Source organism: Tyto alba, unplaced genomic scaffold (genome assembly GCF_018691265.1).
Source record: "Tyto alba isolate M040663 unplaced genomic scaffold, T.alba_DEE_v4.0 Super-Scaffold_45, whole genome shotgun sequence".
NCBI classification, from domain to species: Eukaryota; Metazoa; Chordata; class Aves; order Strigiformes; family Tytonidae; genus Tyto; species Tyto alba.
Window position 1 is genome coordinate 33,226,992 of NW_024881321.1, and position 23,794 is coordinate 33,250,785.

The window sequence follows — 23,794 nt, forward strand, 5'->3', positions numbered from 1 at the left end:
CCCTTCTTCCCAGGCTCAGCTCTGCTCCCGATATCTCTACCTCCTCCCCTGCAGCTGCACAGGGGCAGGGAACGGCGGGTGCAGTCAGTCCTGCCACTTCTTCCATCTTCGGTGGGGGGAGCTTCTGGAACTTGTTCCCCCTGCTCCATCATGGTCCCCCTCTCACAGGAAACAGTCCTCCACAAACTTTCTCTGATGTAAGTCCCTTCCATGGGCTGAAGCACTTCCTTACACTGCTCTGGCATGGGACACCAACTTTCTCCAACTGGATTCCCTCCCATGGCTGCAGCCCTTCCCCAGCTGCTCTGGTGTGGGACAAGCCCACATGCTGCAATCCTCCCAGTGCTGAACTACAACACTGGGGCTACCTTTTCCCAAAAGACCCCATCCTTCTTTGGACATAGCATCTTGATCAGGCAGGAGAAAACCACAGGCCTTAAATCAATGTCTGCTCCACCATAGATCTTCATGGGTGGCAGGGGGGGGCCACCCTGCCGTCTCACCACAGGATACAGGGGGGTCTCTGCTCTGGCACACCTCCCCCCTCCTTTCTTTCTCCGTTCCTCCACTGACCTTGGTGTTCACGTAGCTGCTGCAACTCCTCCTCACAAGTCCAACTCCTCCACATCATGTTCCTTCTTAAATACGTTATCACAGAGGCACAGCCGATTGGCTCAGTTTTGGTGCAGAGGTGGAGCTGACTTGGAGATGGGAGAGCTTTGAGAAGCCTCTCAGAGGAGGCCATCCCTATAGCCCCCTCCCCTGCTCCCAAAGAACCCCACCGCTGGTAATAGGACAGTGTCTATATTACCAGATCAGAAGCATGCCTGAGTTCTTAGGTCAGGTTGTACATCATGACCTGATAAATAGCTGGCCAATGTGAAATCAGTTCCCTTATTAATTTTTCATCCTCAGACCTCCTTTCACTACTTCTGTTATTCTATCCTTACACCCAGCAGAGAGAACATAGGTATCTATATGGGCTATCTACATGATATATCTACATGATATAAGTATATACCTACACAACATAACTACATAGGCACGTGTGACAACAGTCTTGAACTAGACAGCTGAGGGTCAAGAGGAAACTCTGAGGACTGCCCTCTCAAGGGCAAGGATTGTCCTTTGACAGACAACCAAAAGGAAACTTAAGTTTGAGAAAACTATATGTTGGACATATTCTTCTCAAGCATTCACATTTTAAGTCAATTTGTACTACTAATAGTAAAATGTAAAGTTCTTGGTTTATGGTTGTTGTATGGCACTGCTATTCAGTGATTCTACTCACTAGAGTAGAATTACTCACCATTTTTGCAGCTACAGGCACTAAATTTAAGAGCTTTGCAAGCTGTTCCTGGACAATTAATGAGTACAAACAATGGTAATACGTGTGTTGAATAAAGTGTTTGCTGTGACTTATTTGTCCAGTCCTCTTCTTAAGACTAAATACAGTATATTGTCAACACTCTAGTAATAAATAGCTTCCCTGAATAAAAGGCTTTTGTTGGAGTTTCACCTGCTCTTGTTGCATATGCAGACCTAGTAAGCTTTTAGACAAATACCCTAAATATTAAAAAGGAGAATATGAAGTTCAGGTCAGCTGAATGAAAAAGCCATAAAAAGTCACTTAACAAAAATATGTCTTACAATACTCTGGTACACAAATACAAATGACCATTCAGGTAAACCTAACAGGAATATCTCCTTTCTATAATCAGAACACATACACCTTTGACATGAGAGCAATCATGCTTATCTCTCTTTTTTGGGTCTAGAATTGCAGGTCTGAAGTTTTGATCCTGAACTTGTTCTCAGAACAAAATATCTGCAATTAAAGGTTTTCATCTTGCCGGTGCAGGAAGTTACTGTCTGGGCTGTGTTCCTGAATTTCATTCTGTTCATTTTCTTATTTTAAAACAAAACATTTTGACTCCCCATGCTAGCTGCAGAGTTTTAATGCATATCTAACTGTCTCTGAATCTCTTTCCCACATACAGAACAAGCTGCATCCATTCTCCTCCAGGTTGGGTGTATCTCAGTGGGAACTGGTTCCACTGCTTTACCTTTTCTTCAGGTAAGTGGAACACCCAGAAAGGAGAAGATTTGGTTAACAAGTTCTTACTCTTCTCCCCACCAAAACAAACACTAGCTAAACTAAAACTCCCTAACATAAAAGTAAATTTGTAAGTTTATCAATATATGGTCTGCTATATAAAAATAGATTAACACTATTTATAATAGCTTAATTTTATCAGTTTTGCTGTAGCCTCTTTGTTCTTTATTGATGTTGTAAGTCACATTTATAATAACTGGTGTTCAAATGATATCTGATTTTTGTTTCTTTTCCTAAGAGATAATATAAATTTATCCACATTAGGAAGTAATTTATAAAAAAAAAAAACAATTTTAATATAAGTGTGCTTTTAAAAGTAGTACTAAATTAAATACTAAGGAAGGGATTTATGTATATTAAGAACACTTAAATAAAGGACTTTGTGCCTTTATTTTCTTTTATATGCCTTTTGTAGCTGCAGAATACAGGTAATTACAGAGCTGAGATTTTTTTATATTAAACAGTAATCAAAACTCATTCTGCAGTATTATACATAAATGTTTTGAAAAATATTTTCTGTAACTGAAAAATGCTTATTTAACAGAAACAAAATTCTCAAAGAAAAATAGTGCAGGCAAAAATGTTAGAACAGAAGAACTTTGTTAAAGATTTAAGTGGAAATTCTGGTCAAAATTAATGAGAGAATCAAGGAAATAAGAGTTTTTACTCTCTCATTTCTCGGGTAAGGAGAAATGGCTGAAGAGACTAGATGAAAATCATGATGAAAACTTGAGAATATCAGTAAGACTGACAGGTTTATCAATCATTTTTAGTTAGTGTCTGTAGTTCTCAGACCAATAAATTTACAGGATTCGGGCCATTTTTGTTGGGAATCTTTCAGATAACATTCTTATTCCATTAAGATTCCATAATAATGATATCTGACAATGACCCTTACCACTCTAAGTGGTACATTGGAAATAATTCTTCTGACAGTAAATTATACTTGCCAAATGTAGAGCTTTACTTCCTTATTCGAATCACACACATTATCATATGCATTTTGTGTCAAGAAATTAAAAACCAATAATGACGAAGAGCTGTGGTTTGCTTATTTTCTTTGGGAGGATTATCAAGAAAGCAAGCACTGTTTTATGCAATTCTCAATCAGGCAGGAATCCGATCTTACATCAGCTGGAGACTTGCCAGCATAAGACTTGTAGGATACGGTCCAAAGAGATTTTTCCGGAGCAATATGCAATACATTAGATCAATCTGGCTTTAGTCTTGCCAACAGTTACTCCTGTGACTACCTTCACGCACTTGATTTCAGTAGGACTCTTCACAGGTGTTAAGTTAAGCATGTGTAACACAGTTTGCAGGGTCAGTAACCATATAGTTCTAGAAAATACATAGTTATGTAGCTATATATAAATTGAGGAAAATTTAAAGATGCATTTAAAAGTCAAATTATACTTTAAAAACCACTGAAATATGTTTTGTTCCTTGTTTTATTTCCTTTGTTTTTGTTTTAAAAAGTACTAATTTTGATCTCTATTGACTAGCTAAGACTGGTTCTAAAAACAATATTACCATATAAGATATGAACACAAATTAAATATATATACATACATAACATCTATATTTTCCTTAATTTGATCAAGATTAAAATAAAAAATATTTACTTCTATGTTGTTAGTCTGTGGTTTCTTCTCTGACTTTCAATCTGTCAACTCAGTAATTGTTGTATCATAAAAAGAAATATACATATGTATTTCATACATTTTGCAGTCTTCACACTTAAAATAAATAGCTTATGAAATAAATGTAGATAACCTTTTTCTTTCTTCAGTATTTATTGTTATTTTGCCAGCTTCAAAGCAGGAATTGCAGGCACTTTAGTAAATATAGTAAGAACAAATGTCTGAACTCACTATGTTTTCTATATGTTTTGGTTTCCTTTACTGAACTGTTGTTTTGCAACTGTTCACTATGTGCTCTCCAAATGAATAACAGTCCGGCATCTCTTACAGCAACTGATTACTCTATCCCTTTGGTTTTTAAGTAGAAACATCCTCCAAATATCAAAGCCACATTCATTGAAGGCACCAGCTTTCTTCTACAACTACTTACATAACATGGGAAAACACTGAGCATAATAAACTCCTAGCCAGGACATCATGTGAGTGAGGCTGTATCTTCACTCCTACACTGATAAACTCCATAGCTTGACCCTAATTCTTTCTCCCTTGATTTTGTAGATCAATGAGTTATTTGGATAATACGGCAGTTGCTCCCCTGACCCATATATCTAGATTTCCTTACCATGAAATCCACAAAGGGCTGGTAATCACCCAAGTCTTGACCCCAGTATGAAACTGGGATGAAGCCAGAAGGTGCATCTGGACCCAGCCCTCCTGTGTTCTGTCATCAAGACGTGACTAAGTTATTTAGTGTGGTCTGTGCCGGATAGACTACCATATGCTTTAGTTCCCTTGAACACATCTTTTTTTTTAATGCCTGGAACATATATCCAGAGGGAATTCAAAGATTTTTGACATTTGTTCAGGATTTCTGGATGTCTGGCAACCTAATCAGAGCAGTAGTGGAGAAAATCTGGACATATCCACTCCACATGCGCGTATCAACTTTACAGTGCATTTGCAATGAGGCCAACTGATCCACTATGCATGTGCTGCACAGATGGCCAGTGTGTACACTGTAAATATGATGTAAAAATTACTGAGAAACACATGCACAGTTAGTCTGTAGCTTCCTGGAAGCCTCAGGCTCATTACATTTACCCTTAATATGTAAATGCATGGCAAACCTTTTTGGGAAATCCTCCTCAGCATGATAGAGGGATATCCAGGAGTGGATGAAACGTGGAAGCAAACAGCAGGGTTGCATCTTTACACTGGATGCTGGAAGTGGTGCAGGACTTTGTGCAGGTAAGGGATACCTAGCACACTGATGGACATATGCCTCCCTGATCACCACGTGACACTACAATGTCTCTCAGCTTTTGGGGGAGCTCAAAATAAGCTTCTGGGACATATGTCTAGCTATGCTAAAATAGGTGATTCAGGCAATGTGCAAGCATGACTAAGCTTAGGCTACCCCATGGGCAACTTAACCCAGAGGGTTCTGCAAGTCACACCACAACCAGCTTCCTCATCAGCGAGCTTACACTATCCTCCATGAGACAGGAAATAAATGTCAACAAATGTTAAAAATATTTAGCAACCAGCAATGAGGACACTACCATCTGGAAGAGATCAGAGGCAAAATCATCACTCTGCTTTCACAGGCAGCAGACAAACAAGCACCCACAATGAGCAGTTTGGAAAAAACAGGTAGTGTCAAAAAGAAGTGCCCTTAGGTAACGGGCTGCAGCTCAAGGCTGCAAGAGTCAGAGTGGTACCTGTAAAAGAAAGTTGGGGAGGAAGGAAGAAGATGATAAACTGAAAACGTGAGAGCACTCTGTTCTGTAAATAAGCCAAAAACTACTTCAAATAGATCAGAAGTATTCTATGATGCACTAGTACTATATAATTGTTAAATGGTCAGTTGGGAGTAATGTTATAGCCTCATAGGAGGACAAGCTGTGTTAATTGCAGGCTATTAGCTAGCCTGTCATCAGGTTTAAAATAAGTCTGAAACTCAAGAAAGCCCAACTCACTAAATATTGTTTAGCACTTCAAGTGCATCAGGAAAATATGTGCATCTTTCTAGTAGTCAAGTTCAAGTTTATTAGTGTTCAATTCTTAAAATTCTGAGAAGACAGATATTTTTGTTTCTTTGTTTTCTTTACAGACAAGAATTAGTTACTTGTATAAAACTTTCTTCTTTTTTTTTTCTCCGTTGGCTTTTAAATTTCTAACCAATATCATCGTACAGGAAAGTTTGAACCAGTAAATCCTAAATCCTTAAAAACTAGAAAGCAAAGGTATATTCTTTAAAAACAAAACAAAACAAAACAAAACAAAACAAAACAAAACAAAACAAAACTGATTTTGTTGAGGTAATTTTAGCTACATTTTGAGGTTCTTTAAAGACATTTAAATTATCGGGATTAGCAATACTGCAAACCATATCATCTTATATGATCTAGGGAAGAAAAAACAAAGAAGAAAGTTTATGTTTAATAAAGGTACACAAGAAAAAAATGTTTTCCAAAGTCTACAATGGAATATAGGTGCAGGTCAAGAAAAGGTGGCAATTTCTCAAATGTGAATGTTTTCATGTAGTGTTCTTTGTGGTTTTGTCATTTTGTGTAAATGGTATAAAAATCTAGATGTTGACACAGAACAATCAACTTTTATATGATTTTCCCTCCTTAAACTCAGGATGACTTGTGAAGCACAGGGGGCAACACATACCTAACTCCAAAGAAGGGCATTAAGCTGAAAAAACTGTTAGCACAACAGCAGTTTGTTGGCCCCGCCTGAGAACTAGAATAATTTTCATGTAATCAAAACCAAAATACAGTTAACAAGGGATTTAACAATAAAAGATGTCATCCTTCATTACAAAAATCTAATACATTGTTCTGAATACATTCTGTATTAATGTGTATACACACACGTGCATGTATATTCAGAATTCCCTATGCCCCAAATTACTTGTTGTTTAAATACATTACTTGAAAAAGAAATTTAATAGGATGGGATTATTTTGTCACTACTCATATTTAATGTTGTCTTTGCTATTTCTGTTCTGGCTAAAACTCAGTACACAGATTGTGATAATTGGATGATTTTATTTTGCTCTACTTTTTTTTTTTTTTTTTTTTTTTTTTAACACAGCAGAAGATTTGGGCCTAATTTGCTGATATTATTGCCAAAACTATATCTGGAAAAAAGGTGCATGCCAGGATTCTGGTTCTATATTGACAAAATAGCATTGGAACTCATGGAGAAGGTAAGTGCCAATGCAAACTAATAATTATCAGTTTAATTAATCTCTTCACATTTTCACAGAGATATAACCATGAAGCAATAGTCTATTTTTTGTAGGAGCTGCAGGTTGTATCACAGAATCTCTTGTTTTAAGATCCATATGAATTAAAGTTTCTCTGCTAGCTATTAAGATTTAGTTTTTCTTTCCTTTTCTACCACTGTCCTGAACAAGAATACCCTCATATCCTGAGAAAATATCTCAGAATACCCTGGGAGATGGCTAAACATCAAAAAGTTTGCCAGTCTTGTTTAATTATGGTTCTAATAGCTCAGTTACTTTTCCAAACATAATAAAGACCTAGCCAAAAATCTTTTATATTGGTAAGCCTACAGTAACAAACCTTTTGCAAAATTTCCAATAGTTACTTTAGAAATGCCTAAATCCAAGTCAGTGAAACTTGATTGCTGTGTTTCATAGATTGGATTAAATTCTTACATTCTTCTTCAGCCCAGGACAAAAAAAAAAAAAAAAAAAAAAAAAAAGTAAATTATCATAGCTTTACATTTTTATATCTCTGTTCCTGGTACTGGCCAATGTAAGCAAGACTAAAATCATACAACTCTTTTTTATTAGTCTAGCTTATACATAGGCAAAATACAGTTTAGGCTAGATTTTACAGATAAATAAATAAAATCTATCACAAACTCTCCAGTAAAGAAATAAGTACTGGAATCTAAAGAAAATGTCAAGTGATCTATTCAGAATTTCTGTGCAGTTTTCAGTAAGTTAATTAAGCTCTCTCTGTAGCCTGGTTTCTCCTAAACTTAAATAGGAGTACTGTCTTTTCTTCCTTGGAAGAAGACAGAAAAACAAGTTGTATTGTAAAACAAACCTGTGATGTGAGATGACGTAGTCACTTAAATATTAAAATCCTTGTTAAACATATATGTTCTATTGATCTAGGCAGAGTGGATCTAAAATCAGTACATATTTACAGTATCACAAACTATAGTGTAATAAAATATAGAATTACTGATTATGAAATCTATTTTTATTCTTTTTAATGAGGGAGGGAACAGAATCTTGTGTTTAGGTTTTCATCAAAAGCAAAGGAAATTCACTGAGAAAAAAAAAAAAAAAAAAAAACCACAACAACTTTCAAAGAATAGTTCAATTTCAACTTGAACTAATACAAACAAGGAAATTTGCAATTGAAGTTGACTTCCAATATCTGTACCCAACAGGGTGCCTCCTGAACCACTTCCTTAATGTGCCCCTATTGTGCCTTGGAGGGCAGCTGGCCTGTGAATTTCCTTATTATTAGTTTATGTCCCACTGTTAATTCTCTTATTCTATTATGATGATTTTAGCTATTACATTTAATTTCCTTTTTTCATGGTGCAGATATGACCCCAGAAGGATAAACTACCCCCTCACCATGCAGACACACTGAGAGTCAGTTATCTTCTGATGAGCTAATGTGACATTAGCCTATTGACAGTTAACATGGAAAAGACAGATTCATTACAGCTCAGCTTTTATTTACTGACCCTTTCAAACCTTTTGAAGAAAAAGATCTGAAAGATCTGAAATTTCTCACCCTCAGCAAGACACTTGAAGCAAAAAAACACTTGGTCTTTTTTTGGCATACTCAAAGTATTTATTGTCAGATACAAAAATATTTAGTCGAGTACTTTTTATAAAAATATTCCACTTGCTTTGCATTCAAATGCTGAGCCCACTACCTCTGCTTTAAAAATCTCAGCACATTTAAGTCTTTAGTTTATATTCACTGAACACTTTAACAATAGCCCATGTTTTAGTTAAATTGGCTGGGCAACTGAGTGTCCAGAGCTTCGGAGGCCTCCTTGACTCTGCTTCTATGCACCTTGTAGTGAACCAAAGATTAGGGTGCTCCTTTAGCCTTCTGTCATTACCACATCCAAGCTTGTCAAGGGATTACCCCAGATGCTGGGTCAGCCTGTCATTAACACAAGTGAATGGCATGAGCAGTTAGACCTACATGGTGAAGCACAGTCTGTGCACTGCAGGAAAGGGACACAAAGACCTGAGCCAGAACACAGTGCAGCCTCCCTGCACACATTCCTGCAAAGGGAAACACTGTTCCTGCTCAGACAGGCCTGAATCTTTCCTCGATTTGATGCTTCCTTGCTATTTATTGAAGTTGAGAGCTCAATAGAAAAGTCTGATAAGTAAGACATGATCAAGAGTGCCTTTAAATGATTTTGAAGCTTTCCTATGCAGTCAGTTCTTCTTTCAACACTCCAGTTGCTCAGAGAGTACTACATTCATGGATACCTGAAGTAAGGAAACCTACAGATCAGTGTTCAGGTAATAGCCCTGAGACAGAGCAGGGTTCGGCTTAGACTTGACTGGCTTAAACTAGGTAGTGACACAGAACAGATGAAGCATTCAGAAGTGCTCAAAAATGAAATAAAAAATGAGCCTCACCCATGCTATGGCATTGCCACCCGTAATTATCATGAATTCATAGTAGTAATCATAGAATTGTAGAATGGTTTGGGTTGGAAGGGACCTTAAAGACCACCTAGTTCCAATCACCCTGTCATAAGTAGGGACACCCTCCACTAGACCAGGTTGCTCAAAGCCCCTTCCAGCCTGGCCTTGAACCCTTCCAGGGAGGGGGCATAATGTGAGCTCAGCATCCAGTGTAACAGAGCACTACCATCTTAAATACCACACTACCACCTTAAATACAATAAGCATTTGAGCCTAGTAATCCAGCCTCACAGACTAAGTGGATTGTTTTTGGTGTGCCTTGATGGTTTATTTCAATAAGTTATTTAAATATACAGTGTGAAGAGGCAATGTGGGAGAATGAGTTTGTAGCCTTGTAGTTAGTTTTTCATACAGGATCTGGGCATTGCTCCAATTAATATTTGATTTATTTTCTACAAAGCATAAGCTTTTATCAGAAGAGCGTGAAAGGGATCTTCTCTATATAGCCATTAGCTTAAAGGGGTTAAAGCATCTAACTGTCAAATGAGATACTTAGATTAGATAGAAATCCCAATTCAGACAAAGGAACAGAAATTGCAACATGAAAATCTTTCATCATAGATCTCATGACTACTGAAGGACTAGTAGAGTCAGAGAGACTTCATCAATGTCTCTATTTTTCTTCCACAAAAAAAAAAAAAAAAAGGCCACCCCAAATTATGCAAAGACACACCCCACCCCAAATTATGCAAAGACACACCTATGCGTATACAAAATGGCACCCAGCTGTAACCCAAGTGTTCTGAATTTCATATTGGCTATCCTAGATTGCTTCATATTTCATTACAGATTTTGTGATTCAGGTTCTCGGGAGTTCGATTTGTAACATACACTGTGTATGGAGCAAGGTTTAATTCCAGTAAGTATCAGGCCATCTAAGAATTAGTCATTTTCATATCAAAATACTTTTGTGAATTTAGAGCAAAGGATTATTCTTATATTTAAGATCTACAGACTCATGAAAGACAGATCCAGCTGAATATCTTACAAGATTTAAATAACTACTGTTTATAAAAGTGGGCAAAATGAATCCAAATTTCATCAATTTCTGCTAACCGCTCAATGTGCCAAGGCAGTATATTTTTGTGTTATGCAAATGTCAAAGCCAAGATCTTTTTCTGGAATCTATGTTTGCTTACAGCTTTATATAGCATACATAAGAAGCAACACTGTGATGAGGTACTTTATGGCAAGGGAAGGGAAAGACGTACATTTTTAGCAGAATACAGAGAACACGATATTCCTAGTAGGGGGAGGTTCCATATTAAATGAGTCAACCGTGATAAATTTCAATCTTGATGTGATTAAATTAGTCATCTTTTCTCCAGTATTTGACAGTATTTTCCTCACTTGAGACCTCCATGTGGCCTAAACTCTTTTTTCCCCCCATCACTGGTATATTTGTTAATGTTCTCTTTCCATCTTTGTCTTGCTACCCTAACATACCTTATAAGTATTGATCCACTTAATACTTTCCTCTCAGACTGAAAGCTGCCATTTCTCCTTTATAAAGCTCTTTTGATATGCATACAGTATCTTTCACCCAGTAACACCAATAATGACTGTGGAAGATAACTTTAGGTGTGGATACAGCTGTAGATTAACATTACACTGAGGCATCTTCTAGACCTATAAAAAATCAGTCTTCTCTGTGTTTTCAATATTATAATCATCAATCTCATCACTGTTCAAGACGGTAGAGCTATGCAGGCTGGAGCTAGATCATATAAATATGCATATATATGTGTTTATTTATGAACAATGTTGTGGAAAGGTATATATAATATGCATACTACATTTTCCTCAAACATTCTGGCTCTTTTCTGATCCCATAGGAAAATGTTTTATTATAGAAAAAACAGGATATTAGTTATATTTATTTAACAGTCATTAGTAGCTTTAAAGTTAAGTATAGAAATATGTAAAAGATAATTTTCTACAAGGTTCAGAACTTTTATGGTCAATCCAGTAAATACAACACAATAGGGAGAGAAACGAGGCTGAACACAACTAGCTATTATATAACCTCCCCAAAAGGCTGGAACATATCTTGATCAATTTAAGTAATTAGATTGTACACCATACATATATAATATAAATTCTAGTTAATGATAATGGAAAGAAAAAAGGAAATGCCAGATATTTGATGATTACTTCTCATTAGCTTTATTTTTCCTCTTGCAAGTAGCAAAACTGAATTCTGAGGATGAAGTATTAATTACCTTAATGTAAGATAAATGTGACTGACATTAAAATAATACATGGCTTAAATTCAGCTTTTAAGAATGATTCATCACATTTTGACAATTCCCCACAAAATTATCAGTGCTGGCATCCTAGCACAAAATGGAGAGATAAACTGTCTCGCTAGATACAACTACAAATAGAAAGACTGGTGCATATGTAACAAACTAAATTCACTCTAACCTAAAATATCCTTTTAGTACAAGGAAGAAGGTCACATTAAGAGAATCATAATGTTTTGATAGTTACTGCCAGGCCAGGTCTTGTTCAGTGTGCTTGTAGATTTGTCTGGATGGCTTTTAAGTCACTGAAGAAAGGCCATTCTTTTCTGCCTTGACAGTTGTATCTGACAATAGATGCTTACTTTGTTGTACTTTAAAGTACAACATGAAATACAGGGACAAGATTCACTGCAGAGGCATCAACAGAGAGTCAATCTGTACTACAAACTATCTCCTGCACAGAGGTTCAGGATTCACTTTATTCAATAAAAATGTAATCTATTTTCCTCATATGCTTCTGTCCAAATGCCTTGATCTTCCTCCTTCCTATCTTTCTTTTCTCAAACAAACAAAAAAAAATCAATCAAACAAACAAAAAACACATACACACACACAAAAACAAACAAAGAAACAAACAAACAAACAAAAAAACCCAAGCACTAAAGAAAACCCCACCTAAAATAAGTGATCTGTGAAAAGGACTGTCCATTTCAGAATTGTCTGTGAATATACATTCTTGCAGATTTATTTTCTGGCTTCTAGGTCTCACTATATAATATTCTTTTGTGGTGTGATCATGAAAAGCTTGTAAAACAACATCTCTGTAATGCTTCAAAAAGACAGAATCTGTGTGGCCCATTTCTACCTTTCCTCACATTACTGGCTGTGGATTTGCTGGTACATACTACCAAACAGAATTTGGCCTCAAGTCTAAACCACTGCTTTAGTATATAACCTATATAGTCACATGGGACTCCCAGCATTAATGTACCAGACACAGGGGAGAATACTTAGACATTCTTAGGAGTATTTATTCAGAGACCTCTTATTTCTGTGGATTTAAGCATGAATTAAGATATTTTCAAAATGAAAAGGAAAAAAAAATATAAAAGAGCAGTAAAAAAATTCCAAAATCTTTTATCATCTCAACATGGCAGGGAGCAAGGTACAAAGAAGGGCTTGGAAAAAAAAGTATTATCATGGCATTGTATATTTACACATGTAAAAATCATAGCATGGTCATTCAGAAGTTTTACTCGTTAATTCAGATGAGAACTGACAGCTCAGTGAAAACCTGAAGATGAATAAATACTCCAAGATGAATAAATACTCCAGGATACCTACATCCATTACAGATAGTTCATGGAACTGCACATCAGCAGAGAGCTTTATATGTTCCCACTCCTGTACAGCTTCTTGTCTCATGGATCATGCCAGCTTCAAGATTGACTGCATGTTCCTCTTCAGGAAACACCCTCCCTTTCATTAAAATGCACCATAAAAACACCACAAAGTCTAGCCTCCATCTGACTCAAAAAGAAGGGGTCTGTCCTCTTGCTGCATCTTCTCCCTTCACCACAAATCACAGAAGAAACTCTGGATAGAATATAAAAACCTTAGTCGTGTAAGTTACAGCAACTTCCCAGAGCAGAGCAAATTTAATAAATGGCATAAGCTTACACAAAGAAGGCCTTGGCAAAATAAGGGCCCAAGGAGATGTCTATGGAGAGGTGCAAATACATCTGCTCTACTTGTACTTAGAGCTACACACACACACACACACACACACACAGAGTTATGCTATGTGGCACTGGAGAATGCATTGCTCTGGCTTGTGGTAACGGAGGGAGAAAAGCCTTTGTGAAAGTCCCCAGAGGCTCCATGGTAAATCTGTACCTCTGCATGGTGCTTGAGGTACCTCAAGTCTCATAGGCCTTATCAGCTCATGCTCAGCACCGTCCTGTTGCTCTTACAAGGGCCTATGTACATCACAGAGAGTGGGGGGGCTCCAGGTGTGCAACAGATCTGCCTCTGTGATATCTCCTACCTGTGGAGGCATGCCCTGAATTTTATTTCAGTTGTTTCATCTTAACAGCTCTTTGATCCAGAGGTAACAATGAATCTGGCAAAAAAAAAAAAAAAAAAAAAAAAAAACAACAAAAAAACTATTCCTGCATTTTGGGAAAGTTTTGATTTATATCCAGAATTTATACCCTGAAGCAGATCATTTGTTCTGTTCTTCAACAGCCTCAGGTGATCAAATCACAGTTTCTTCTGATCCAGAGGTGCAAACATGTATGTTTATGGTTCAAATGTACTGGGTGTGGAACTTGAATGCAAACAAACTCTATTTACTTATTGATTCCTCAAAAACACAAACTTTTTCCTTTGGAAATAATCCAGTTTCATGTAAGGCATGATGCAAGGGAAAACCAAAAAAACCCAGCCTATTCTAATACTTTGCTGTCCTAAATGAAAACAGCTTAGACACTGTAGAAATGGGATACCAGACCTCCAGCACAACAGTGCAATGAGCAAATGCCAGACTTGCACTAAGAAACCCTAAATGAAACCAGTCTGAGTAACCTGACAAAGTCCATAATACACTTCTCAGAAGTGGAAGTCACTTCTTTTCACAGATGGGGAGAAAATATCCAGTTATGTTCTGAAGGGTTAAATGGTAAATTGTTATGATGATTCCTTTTATTTTTTTTTTGTTTTGTTTTCAGTTCCTCAATTATATTCATAACCACAGAAAATGATTATATGATGTAGCAAAGCTGATAGTTTGAAACTCAGGATTCATATACTAAGCTTTTGTCATGGTTTATCTCCAGCTAGCAACTAAACACCATGCAGTCACTCGCTCACTCCTTCTCCCCACCCCAGTGGGATGGGGATAGGAATCAAAAAATAAAAGTAAATCTTGTGGGTTGAAATAAAATAAAACAATAATAATAAAATAATATAATAATAATAATTGCCATATAAAGAAAGATAATAAAAATAGAGAGAAATAAAGCCCCAGAAAAGACAAGTAATGCACAGTGCAATTTCTCACCACCTACTGACCAATGCATAGTCAGTCCCCAAGAAGCCATCCACCCCTCCTGGCCAACTCCCCCCAGTTTACACACTGAGCATGACATCCTATGGTATGGAATATCCCTTTGGCTAGTTTGGGCCAGCTGTCCTGGCCATGCTCCCTTCCAGTTCCTTGTGTACCTCCTCGCTGGCAGAGCATAAGAAACTGAAAAATCCTTAACTTGGGATAAGCACTTCTTAGCAACAACTATAACACCAGTGTGTTATCCAAATTATTCTCATACTAAATCCAAAACACAACACTATACCAGCTACTAGGAAGAAAATTAACTTTATGCCAGCCGAAACCAGGGCAGATTTGGAAGGAATTTTGTTTTGCAGATAGAAACTAAACCCAGTTATTTGTACCCTGAATTACATTCCAGTGACCAGAAGCAGTGTCCTAGAAATACATAATCTCAGTAATCACCATGGACTTTGTTCTTAGGGATGTTTAGTGGATGCAGAGTTCTTATGTTCTCTGTAGTGTTGCACTGGGCTTACTGTAGTCTCAAAATATAACTGGAACATATCAGCAGAGGAAAGGGGGGAAAGGATAACACTGTGTGCCATGATATCTGTCTATATACTTCAGAGAACTCTTAACCACCAAATAGATATTCAGACTAAAAAGGTAAAGATCAACATATTTCGATTTAGCTTTGTGGTGAATGTCTGAACTAATGGAAGGCATAAGCCTAAATCCTAGCATTTACCATTACAAGTCTCATCAAATCGGCAAAAGCACACAACCTTCTGAGACTTTTTCCCTTTCAGAGACACTATATGTCCTATGGCATCAGTGGAAGCAGCCCATAAACCTTAGTGTATATATATATATATATATATATAAATTTAAAGAGGACTGAGTCATGGGACCACAGCTCTAAGCCTTATCGTATTATGCTTTGGTAGCCTTGCCATCTCACTGGTTTTCAAATGGACTGGCTGCTTCTGCTATGAATGCACCACTTGGAAATACACAGGTACAAGTTAATCTAAGCATGTCCAGCAACTACACATCTTAAGGTGGCTGGTTCTTTTGGACATCAAAGATAATAGTGTTAATTGGGCCTAAGAATAAAACATACGTGAAAGAGTTTGGTAATAATCTTTTCACATTTTTTGTGAAAAAAATGTGAAAAGATTATTACCAAACTCTTTTGTGGAGGAATTTGCTATTCTGTCATTACACTCTGAATTCAGTCTCTGAGAGAAAGGTTAATGTTAAAAGAATTCTAAGAAAGAATGTTAAAAACCGTATAGGTCTCACTAGCTTACCAGTTGCATTGTTCTTCATGTTCTTGAAACACAAAGATCCAGTTCCGATCTTTTTTTGCTGACTTCAGCAAGAACAGAAATAAGGCCTAGGGTCACAGTTTCCTTGTTGACTTTTTCCTCATTTTTTACATTTGAACTCAATTTGAGATAAACTTTGCCCTCTGGGGAAGCAATTACAGATAATACTAAAATCAACATAAATTAAAACCTGGTCATATTTACAGTGTCACCAGTTTGTGAATTATGCTCCCCATGTGAAATGTTTTTTTATGCTTAGTTTTGGAAGGGTCACTGCTATGTATACACTTATATGTATTAACAGAAATACTGATACATCAAACACAATCGTTCTTCTTTGTAGAGTGATATTTTTATCTATACTGTGCTGGTAATGTATAACCTCAATCAGGAAATAAGCTTTCTTGGCACCCAATTTTCCTCAGTCTTTAGATCCATTAGTGAAAAGTTATTATATGCATCCTGGCTTTTTTTTTTTTTTTTTTTTAAGAAAGCACAAAATCGTTTTTATACCCACAGTTATGTTTATGCTTTGAAATGAATCTGCAAAACAAGACAAAAGGAAAAACCACACATTTAGGAACTACCTTTTCAAGATCTGAAGAAATTAGCACATAAAGCAAATAAACAGATCTTCTTTTCATGGATGAAATTACTTTTCCTAAAGTGAACAAAAGATGAAAAGAAAAAAAAATTAAAAAAGAAAAAAAAATTAAAAAAGAAAAAAAAAAAAAAAAAAAAAAAAAAGAAAAAGAAAATATATATGTCAGAAATGCTTTACTTTACTTTTAAAAGAAGTATTTGCCTGCTTGTGCTTGACTAACTAGGACAGTGAACATGGGAAATCGAAGAATAGTAGAAACCAGATATAGGAAAGACCTGGAGGTCATTCTTAGCCATCCCAAATACAAGATAATTCCCTACAGTATGCTCCTGAGAGTTTGGTCCAGTCTGATTTTAAATGAATCAGCTGATACCATTTTTACAGTCTCTCTAAGGATACTATTCCACTATCAAATAAATATGTTTCTGAGTCTCAGACACAAAAGCTATTCAGGCATTAGAATTAAAATTAGAGTCAAAGGGAAAATAAATTGAATAAAATGTTATGTATAGTTTTGGTTTGTCATCCAGATTCGATTAGTCAACAAAACATAATGAATGTGCATGCAAGCTCTCAGCAGGATGCCTGGCAAGACCTGATTGAGGATCTGAAGCTGAAGCAAAGTAGTCTTGTCAAGGAGTGGAGGTTCTGAAAAGAAGTGGATTTATATGTAGTAATTTCTGAAAATATTTTCATATATTTAGACATCTCTTGTCCCAAAAGAAGAAGAGGAAGTATGACTGTGGTTCATCTCTCTCACAGAAGTCCAGAGACCATTTTTTTCCTCCGCCAGAAAAATAAAAGTGTGTCTTTCCCTTTGTTTAGGTAACATGTAATCACTATGTCATGAAATCAGATCCTAATTAAGTTTAATTGGTTGGCAGCTTTAAGATAAATTAATTGTGCATAGTAAATTCTAGATTCCATACTAGCTCTCAGCTATACCTTGTTGCCCGAATGCATGAAGCCCAGGTCTTTTGCAGTGTCTTGTACAAGTCCACCCAAGGAAATACACCTTATTTCCAAAGAAGTGGATGCAAAATTTGCAGCCCTAGGGATATAAACAGCAGTAGCTGAGTGCCTGCTGTACCTCTCACACCAGCCTGGATAGGAACTGTGCCTCAGGGTATTCCCACTTGCTGTGGCTGTGGGTTTGTGGAGGCAAAGGAATAACCCGATCATAGCAGACATCGCACTCGCCCAGCTGGAGGGGGTGAGGGGCTGAGTTGGTCAGGAAATCATGGGCAAACCTGTGGGTAATCACCCCACACCACACACCTGACTCCCTAGGGGCAGGAGGCTGGGCAGGAGACTTGTGGGGGTCTGGACGTGGGCTGGGTGCCCTGCCCGCCTGTGTGGAGCACATGTGGGGAGGGCGAAGCTTTCCAGATACTTCACGTAGGTTGGGCACCCTGAATACTTGCCAGCTGGCAGTCGCAGGCTAATATGCTGCAAAGGAAAGATCTGAAGGAGTGGGAGGAGACAGTTCCCCCTGCCATGGAGCAGCTGGGGTGATGTTGTTCCATGGGCAGGTACAAGTGCGAATCCCAAAAGGAGGAGCAGGGAGCCTCTGCTAGGGCTCTCCAAGCTTTTTCTTGAAAAACTCCCAAGCCAGCCAAGGCTTGGCTGAGACTCTGTCTTCTATCTGGAGCTGGCTGTGAGCAGCCAGCTAAAATGTCACTCTGCTGGCTGTGGTCCCCCCTGCAGAACACCCTCCTCTTACACCCATACCTAACAAAAAGCTAGGGAGAAAAATACAGCATCTTGAAGCTGTTTTCTCCTGTTCTGGAGGAATCCTCCATCAGCTGCTTTGGACAATAAAATAATTGTGTGCAGCAAAGTTGTAAAGCTGAAAATCTGGCCCAAAATATCAGTTTATTTTGTCTTTAGCACGTTTCTAATTTGTCAGTGCAGACTGGTCTTACTCACAAGGGGGGGAAGTTATTTTTGTGCTGTTGCCAAGATACTACTGGCACTAGCAGACTGATCAGATAGCAGCTGTCAATAGCTGTGACAAACTAACACGATGATTCAAAGAAGGGAATTTAAATGATGTATAACTAACAGTGGTACAGAGCCTGCCTGACATATCTCCCACGTGCAAATCTTCTGCTCCTGCCTGGAAAGTTGGGTAAGTCAGTCCCATTCCTTCGCAAAACTCTCCATGACATGAGAGGTGACTGGCGTGGGGCACAACCTAGTGTCATCATGCACGAACCCTGTCACAGAACCTGCACCTCATACCTAGCATGGGTTCCTTAACAAGTGTACAGTGCAGCTTGAAGGCTGCTGTAAAGGTGGCTTTGAGGAGCACTGTACTGCCAGAAAGAATGATGGTACAAACAAGGATTGAAAGGCTTTGAGAGCATAAGTGAATGCAGAAACACAGAAGGGGTAGTCACACCTAATGCAAACTAGACACTTTCAGGGAAAGCTTAGCAAACACAAGCTAGAAACATTTCACAAAAGCAAAATTATTTACCTTTATTGCCAGCTCTTCAACAGTAAAATCTAATAATGCCTTATGCTTTTTTCAGAATTCTTCCAGAATAGCAATTTTCAGTATAAAATGCTGCACTTAAAAATATGTCCGATTTAAAAGAGATATACTGGGGAAAGGAGACTGGATTTGCTCGATCTTTGCACAAAAACTGAAGGATAAGCATTGGCAAAAATAATGCAATTTGCATTCAGTAATGAAAATGTTTTTAACAGAATGTGTACACATTTTGCATTTATATGTCTGTAGCTTGGCATATACAGCATAAAGAAATAATTTACCAATGATACTAGCTGTTATATTAGGGATTCTGTGCCCACATAAAAATGTAAAATGTATCTCCTGATTGTGAGCTGTATGCACTTAAAATGCAAAATCTTTGTCCAATAAAAATACTTCAAAGTCACCTTGCAAAATGGAATGTACGAAATAACATTAAATGCTACATGAATAGATTTTTAAACAGAAAAATTTTATCTAAGTGTAATTAGCATAATATTTTTAAAATGTCATTACAAAAAAAGAAATTGTGCTTTTTTGTGTGTATATATATGAGTCTGTGTGGGTATACATATATATGTATGTATACATACATATATTGACACACAAATCTATAGAATCATATAATAGACAACATTAGCATCAGTATGATACCATTTCTGAAATTTGTATCTTTTCCCTTCCTGTAAGGCTATAGATAACAGTAAACAAGATATGATTCCTGTATTTTGTATCTTTTTGATGTCAAGGGAAAGTTTAAAGTATAAGCAAAAAAATACATAGCTTTTTGCTGACAAAACACTGCTATAAAATGACGTCAAATTAAATAAACAAGGATCCTGAATGTCTCTGGGATGATAGTGAAACTTGGGTCAAGTACCACAGCTGGGGAAGTCCTTTACACCAAATGGAGATTCCCTTATACAAGTCTATATTTGGAAGGTTCTGAAATGACCAGAGAGTTCAAAATTCTTCAGCTGGCACTTCAATATATTTCTGGGATATCATAAATTTGGCCTCTATTTTCCTGTCAGCCCTAAAGACAGGCCAGAGTTCTCAGGCAGCAATATTAAATATTTAATTAGCGCAGAGCTTTCCTTTAGTACAACTTTTGAGCTATGTCATCCATTCTAGCTCATCAAACAAGAGTAAAGATATGTTACTGTACTGAGTTTACACGGCAAGGTTTTGGTAGAGGAGGTACTGAAGGGGTGTTTTCTGTGAGAAGATACAAGAAGCTGCCCCCATGTTGGACAGAACCATTGCCAGACGGCTCCAAGACGGACCCACTGCTGGCCAAAGCTGGGCCATCCAGCCCTGTTGATAGCACCTCTGTGATAATGTATTTCAGAAAGGGGAAAAAACGCTGCACAGCAGCTGGGAGAGAGGAGTGAGAAAATGTGAGAGAAAACAGCCCTGCAGACACCAAGATCAGTGAAGAAGGAGGGGGAGGAGGTGCTCCAGGCACCAGAGCAGAGACTCCCCTGCAGCCCGTGAGACAGGCTGACCCCCCGCACCATATGGGGGTCCACAGTGGGGCAGATGCCCACCTGCAGTCCATGGAGGACCCCACGCTGGAGCAGGTGGATGGGACCTGAAGGAAGATGCAGCCTGTGGAGAGCTCACACAGGGACAGGCTTCTCGCAGGAACTGGAGCTCGTGGAGAGGAGCCCATGTGGGAGCAGCTTTTATGGCAGGATCTGTGACCTCGTGGGGGACCCACGCTGGAGCACTCTGTTCCTAAAATGCTGTACCTCATGGAAAGGACCAACACTGGAGCAGTTCGTGAAGGACTGTATCCCATGGGGAGTTCACATGCAGGAACAGGGGAAAGTGGCTTTAGTTTTTGTTATTTCTCACTATCTTACTCCATTATATTCATTTGGCAATAAATTATTTCCCCAAAGTTGAGTTTGCTTTGGCTGTGATTGCAATTAGTAAGTGATCTCCCTGTCATTATCTCAACCCCCAAGCTTTTCATATTTTCTCCCCCTGTCCTGTTGAGAAGGGGGAGTGATAGAACGTGTTTGTGGGTACCTGACTGCCAGCCAAGCTCAACCCACCACAGTTATTAAATTTGCTAAAATTTCACAAATTTCAAAATATAAGGACAGAATTTATACCAACTCTATACTGCAGGTGCAACAACAAATAGCTACTCAATTTTATGATTCCTGGAGCATTTTGTTTTGTTTTGTTGCTTTACTGCTCTGCACAAATGCCTAGCAAAATGCTGTAAAGGAATCTTTAATTAAATCAACATCTAACATAGTGGAAACTTTTACACTTGGATTGATTCCTAGGCAAATAGGAAACTTCTGATGATGTCTCCTCAGACAGTATTTCAAAGAGCCAGGAACAAAAAAAAACGGATAATTTAGACAACCACCGGATCAGAAGTGACAGATTTGATCTCCCAACACTCATCTTGCAAAACAGTTATTTTTGCATTCAGTTTTAAACATGAAAAATGTGTGATCGCTTATCATCTTAAGTTAACCATAAGCTTGGTTTTACAAACTCATTTAGCAGCAAACAAGAATGAGCACTAGTTCTTGATATATCATTACTCTTTGTTGACAAGTATCAAGAACAAGCAGAATTATCAAAATAAAGCACCACAAAACAACAAAAGTTAAATATTATTTCTTAAAAAACTGAAGGCATGTAAATAAAATCAGAAATCCTAGCTCATGATATTTTGAATTGGAAGTTTTTAAGTTAAATTTACTTTTTAAAGTAGAAATGAACTCAGTATAGGGTGCTTTTTAGGAAATAATGATCAGCCAAAGGATTTTTAAATGGCTATTAATCTCCAAGACTTTCCCTCAAATATTTGTTGTATTCTTTGCTCGTAGTTATGTCATCATTGGAAGATATCTGAGTGAAAGTAGAAGAGACAGGTAGGAGAAAAGACCTTCAAAATAAAGTCATATGACTGAATGGATGAAACGGCTTTGTTTTTATGTAGGAGTTTAGAACATGACGTTCCAAAATTCTCATTCAGGCTCACATGTTTCAGGTGTGCCAGAAACTACCCTTGCCTTCAGTTTCCCACAAGGAAAAAGTAACAATAATATTTACTCATCTCATATGACTCTCAGAATGAAATTCCACATATTAAGTGTCAAGAACTGAGGCCAGTGTCATATTTTTCAGCTTCTAATATCAGCCCATAGAGAGCGCTAGGGTCCAGATATACTGGGAATTTTAGAAGTCTAAGTGACATAGGAAGAAATAAGGCTATGGGTCCTAAATAACTCTTGGGGGAAAAGAGAAAACAAAAGTAATATTATAACCTGAATGCATACAGAAATTATGTCTGAACCTGTGGAGAAACATACTCGAATATTAAGCTTGAACTTTGCAGAAATAATCTGGTGAACAGGGAGAACTTAGTTTAGGAAGTGTTGTAAAGGCTCTGGCTCACAAATTCAGGAATAGTGGAACTACAGAGAGAAAGTGAGAGAGAGAGAAACAAGTGCCACTCTGGAAGGATCCATAGCCAATGACTAGGTCATGTACCTGTGATGTTGGTGACCTGGAGTAAAGTAGGTGCTCTGCCTTGTCTGATACAAAGCCTTGCAGTTGGACTTCTTGCTTCTGAGTGTCTCCACTCATTCACTGCTCTGCAATCTCTTTCCCATTACATTGTCTGGTTTTGAGCAGATAGTGTATCCTGAACCCCTCAGACTGACATCTGAACAACAGTCTTGGCGATGATAAACTAACATTTTTACAGTCATGATAAAAACCCTACAAGTATTGTATATTCTAGGGAACAAGGTGTCTGCACGAAGAGTTATATAATTGCCTGACCTTCCCTTTGTGATTATGTTCTTCCCATCCTGCTGTTTCCTCCACATGTTGTTCTAGCTCTCTATTGTTTGTGCCGTATCTGTCACCAGAGTTAAAAGCCTCTGAGCACAGAATATAGCCGTCTACGTGCCTAGCATATTTTGGGTGATGCCACAATATACACAGTACATAAATAGTGATAATAGCTTCACCATATCTATATTGTAAACTTGTGCAAGCTGGGTGTTTGCATGGTGGTACTTGGTTGAATCACATTAATTGAACTCACTGTTTTCGCAAGCACAGGTAGTTAGTGCTCTTGCCAAAATATCAGCCTTTGATGCTGCTGTAATATTCTCTAACCTTGTTCTTGTATCACACCCTATAACATCTTTTTGTTTTGAAGGGTGAGGGTTTATTTCCATTGAAATAAGCCATCCTCTGACGTCAATAGACTGAAGTTTGGGATAACAAAAAAGAAATTGCCTAATGGTAGCAGGAGGAAAAAAAAAAAAGAAAGAGCGAGACTTATGAATGACATCTTCCTACAGAGGAAAAGATAAAGACCTGAAATAATAATAACCAGATGACTACTCATTAACTGCCTTGTCAGCAGTTTAAGACTTTCCAAGTCTTTCTATCAACAGATGGGCAATTATACTGGTTGTTTTCCTCCATAGATATTTTGAAGTTCTATTTAACTCCTTGTGTGTGCTTTAACATGCTAGGTGCTTTCAGCTGTTAAGCAAGACAGATTTTATCCC